At 41.7% G+C, this 5,120-nt stretch overlaps 1 protein-coding gene across 1 annotated transcript in view; it reads right to left on the bottom strand.

Moving 5' to 3' along the window:
• Positions 1–5,120, bottom strand: part of FAM21C (family with sequence similarity 21, member C) — a gene marked incomplete at its 5' end in the record, with an annotated part of 93,017 nt that overhangs the window by 66,676 nt on the left and 21,221 nt on the right. The window lies entirely within an intron of this gene.

Raw genomic sequence — 5,120 nt, 5'->3', positions numbered from 1 at the left:
TTATAATTATTGAAAAACAACACCTAAAGTGCATTATGATCTGTAGTTATGATGATTTAAATAACGTGCAGTTTGCTCAAAAATGTGCAGTCCCTGGCGTATGTCTTAGAGATTTCTATGCGGTACGAAAGGTGTTAAAAAAAAGATACAATTGACTAGCCGACTGAAACCAAGTTCAATGTCATTGTTGACCAGAATCACAAAAACCGTAAGATGCCTGTTTTCACACCTTTTTGCTTAACCTAACACTTAGTGTTGACGGGGCAATGATACAGGTAACTCAAATGTGAGGCTACTGAGAATGTCAACTGGCAGACATATCTACTAGGTAACATGAGCTTTAACATTTTGAGCAATAGAAATGGCAAAGGTAAAAGTTATTATCATTCTGTTGCTTCAAATAGCTGGTCAATTTTATTGTCCTATTTATATGAAAACAGACAAGCCATGCCACCCACAAATTATTTACCTGCAGGCTAGGCATTTGACTGGCCCATGGGCATGGACACAAAGGCCTCTTCCCCAAAACAGAGCCATCACTCCAGGAAACTACTGTGATTCCCTCTGTTATTTTTACAGTATTTATCCTATATAATAAAAGGGTAATATGCAAAGTGACCCTAACAGCGGAACGTGTCGCTATGATGCACACAGACCACCAGGGGGCAGACATTCAACACAGGAGCTGCCCCCTGGTGGTCAGTACGCCTCCACAGGGGTAGAGCCGCTCAGCCAGAAGCCAGACTCATGGCTGGCGAGCGCAGCGGCGGTGGCAGGAGCCTCTCCTGCCTCCACTGCAGGCAGGCGGTAAGGAGCAAGGGGTCCCAGACTGCAAAAGCCCTGGACTGCTAGAGGGATGTCTGACTGCTGGCTTAGGCCCGATCCCCAGGGCATGCGAGAGGGCGCAGGCCAGGCTGAAGGATCCCTCCCTCCCCTCTCCAGTGCATTAATTTCATGCACCGGGCCTCTAGTTGTCTTATAAACTCCCAAAGTAAAACAAGCTGTTACAAGCAGTGGGGTGATGAAAATGGTCTGGAATTAGATATTGGTAATAGTTACAAAACTCTGTGAATGTACCAAAACCTACTGACTTGCACACTTATTAAAAAAGTGAATTTTATGGAATGTGAATTGTATCTCAATTAAAATTAAAACATCAATATACAGATACATGGAGCCCGGCCAGTGTGGCTCAATGGTTGAGCATTAGCCTATGAACCAGGAGGTCACGGTTCAATTCGCAGTCAGGGGACATGCCAGGTTGTGGGCTCAATCCCCAGTAGGGGGGTTGTAAGAGGCAGCCAATCAATGGTTCTCTTTGATCATTGATGTTTCTCTTTCTTTTCCTCTCTGAAATTAATAAAATTATATAAATAAATAAATATGGAAAAGAGATATATCTAAAAATATTTTCTCCCCTACCTCCAACCTACCCCTTGGAATAACCAGTTTAAATGTGGTGTGTGCTCTTCTGTTTCCTGTGGCTCCTAAACAAATGCAGACAGACATTCAAACATATTCAGAGTCCTCCCATCCTTCCTTGTTTTAAATAAGTATCCACTCGTACTATACTTAGTTCTCTGCCCCACTTTTTCACTTAATGTTCCCATAAGCCACTTTCTGGGTCAATGCACATAGATTTGACTCAATCTTCGTAATATCTGCATAATATTCTATGGTATGAACTCAACCACAATTCGACAGCTCCCTATTGGTGAACATTAAGGAGATTTCCAGTTTTTGCCCTTGTAAACAAACTGCTGTAAACATATGCACACATATATTCTTAGTCCCTGGCCCTTTTATTTCTATAGGTTTTCCAAAATAGGTTTGCCAAATCCAAGTACAAAACTGTTTTTTAATCTTAGCAGCTCCTTCCAAAGTACTATCCACAAATCTGTGATAACTCACACTATCACCAATAATATATTCAAGTGCTCATTTCCAAACCCTTTTCCAGCAGATGTTATCTGTCTTTTTAAGATATCTGTCAAGCCTGGCCAGTGTGGTTTAGTGGATGAGTGTCCACCTAGGAACCAAGAGGTCACGGTTCCATTCCCAGGGCTTGATCCTAAGTAGCAGGCCTGCAGGAGGCAGCCAACTGATGATGTTTCTATCTCTATCCCTCTCCCTTCCTCTCTCTAAAATCAGTAAGAAGATTTCTGTCTTTTTAAGATATCTGTCAAGCCTGGCCAGTGTGGTTTAGTGGATGAGTGTCCACCTAGGAACCAAGAGGTCACGATTCCATTCCCAGGGCTTGATCCTAAGTAGCAGGCCTGCAGGAGGCAGCCAACTGATGATGTTTCTATCTCTTTATCCCTTTCCCTTCCTCTCTCTAAAATCAGTAAGAAGATTTTAAAAGAAAAAAGATATCTGCCAATCTGATAAGACGTTGTTTTTAAATGTCCAGATCAATTCTTAAACATCAAATTTGTAATTCTAAGCAACTCCAATCAAAATACTAATAGGATTTTCTGTGGAACTTAGCAAGGTACCTCTCAAGTTCACATAGGAGAGTAAAAAGCCAAGGATAACCATGAAAATTCTGAATCAAAAAAAGCTATGGGGCCCTAGCCAGTTTGGCTCAGTAGATAGAGCGTCAGCCTGTGGACCAAAGGGTCTGGGGTTCAATTCTGGTCAAGGGCACGTACCTTGGTTGCAGGCTCCTCCCTGGCCCAGGCCCTGGTCAGGGCACATGCAGAAGGAAACCAATCGATGTGTTTCTCTCACATCGATATTTCTCTCGGTCTTTCCCTCTCTCTAAAAATCAATGGAAAAATATCCTCGGGTGAGGATAAAAAAAAAGAAAAAGAAGTCCTGGGGACTTGCCCTATTAAGACATTAGAAATCTATGGTATTTAAGATGTGATACTGGCATATAGCAGATAAACATAATAAAAGACAGAGGCCAGAATTACATGTAAGCCTGATTTTATTTTCACTTAAACACATATGCACACACATGCATTAATAGACATAAATCAGTGAGGTCAACCACATAGAAAAAAAACAAGATGAGGTCCCTACCTCATACTACACGTATGCATTCATACACATTCACACATATGTATTTTCCACGTAAGAACGAAAGGCAGAGATACAAAAGCCCTCACCTAAAATGTTTAAAGTTAAGGAAAAAAATGGGAAGTTGGTGCCTTTGAATCAAATATGGAAAAATATTAAAATCTGTTAATGCAGGATGGTGCATATAGTTAGCATCTGTGGTTATCTGTTCTTTTCTAGGCATATGAAGCACTTCACTAAAAATTTTCATTTTGAAGGATTATGAAATAAATTATGACCTATTGTTCTAGAATAAGAAAAATAAAGTTCACAAAAGCCCTACAGATGTGTTAAAATGCTTATAATAAATTAAAATTAAGAAAAATGAAGTTTGCAAACACACAAACACACACACACACACACACACACACACACACACACACGAACAGGGTAATCTAGAAAAGGTTAGAGTTAAAAAGAAAAAGAACAGAAAGAAATATGCCAAATGTTCCATGGTTTGTTCATTAGAGTGGCAAAATTATAGTTGATTTTTTACACTTTAATATTTTTTATTTATGCCAATCTCTTCTACAATGAGTGTTCTTTACTTTTATAACAAGAAAGAAAAGAAAACTTAAAGCCCAATGTCTGCATGGGAAATATACCAAATGCTGAGCGGCTCTGCTCTAGCTGACAAAGTTGCAGATGCTTCTTCAATTTCCATATCCTTTTTCTAATTGTTCTATAAAGAAAATTGGGAAGTAATTTTCACACACAGAAACAAAAAATTAATTTTTGAAACTGACTTTTTAGAGAGGAAGGGAGAGAGAAAGAGAGAGAAACATCTATCTGTTGCCTCCCGCACTCGACAACCTGGCTATGTGTCCTGACCAAGAATCAAACCCGCCACCTTCTGGTGTACTGGACAACACTCCAATCAACTGAGCCACACCAGCCCCGGCAAGTAAGTAATTCTTAAAATTGAGACTTTAAGACACGGCAGCTTCAGAATTCAAATCGTGAGAACATTTTCCCTAAAAGGTTGAGGTTCATGCTGAAGTCTGAACAGCACCATCATCCAACCTTTTTCTTGCCTGTCATTAAAAGCTACCTCCCAAGACATCAACAGCCTCAGCTGAAAGCCAAACATGACATCTCAGAAACCAACCAGCAAATACATAAAACCCATGGGAAATTTTAGAGTAACCAAGACTGTGCACCTTTGGTCACTAGACACATCAGATAACCAATGCTACCTTCCTTCATCCTACCAGGTGGAGCTCACAGGTTCACGTGGGTCTTGATCATTTTCAAATCAGTTAGTCATGCCCAGATTTTAAAATATCTTGGGTATTTCCACTCAGAGGATCTTTTCCTCATTTGGGGAGAAGGTAAAAGGTGAAGATGGGGAACTGGAGAAAAGGGGACCAAGGGCAGGGGATTTCTGAACAGGCTATACACAGTGCCGGTCCTTTTCATGATGTGTTCTCTCGTTCACTTAAATATTCACTGAGTCCCTACATATCAGGTCTGTGCTAGGCCCAAGGAATAAAACATTTTGCAAAAATATGAGGCTTGATTCAGTAGAAGAACTGCATATCAATAAATGTAAAATTGGAGAAACCAAGATGGCAGCATAGGTAAACACCTGAAATTGCTACCTCGCACAACCACTTCAAAAATACAACTAAAAGACAAAACGGACATCATCCAGAACCACAGGAAGGCTGGCTGAGTGGAAATTCTACAACTAGAAGGAAAGAGAAAAGCACACTGAGACTCAGAAAAGGTGCGGTGCGGAAGTAAAGTGCAGAGGTACGGAAGCACACGCGGCAAGGGCTGGCGACAGAGGACGCAGCTGTCTTTTTGAATCGGGAGGGAGCCACAAGCCCCCGATTGCTCTGAACTCCAGTTCCGGGCGAGTCTCTGGGGACCCAGACTCATATGGGGAGAAACAGGACTGTCTGGCAGCGGGCGGAACTCGAGGGCGGCTTTCTCTCAGAGGTGCTTGCAGCGATTACCAATTACCGTGGGACACTGAGACCCGGGGCCTCTTGGGGCAGGGCTGAGGAGCAGCCATAGCTGTTTGCTCCGCCCTGTTGATTCCCTAAGACCCC

Source organism: Myotis brandtii, unplaced genomic scaffold, assembly GCF_000412655.1.
Source record: "Myotis brandtii unplaced genomic scaffold, ASM41265v1 scaffold1032, whole genome shotgun sequence".
Taxonomy (NCBI): domain Eukaryota; kingdom Metazoa; phylum Chordata; class Mammalia; order Chiroptera; family Vespertilionidae; genus Myotis; species Myotis brandtii.
This window is presented reverse-complemented; position numbering and strand designations above follow the sequence as displayed.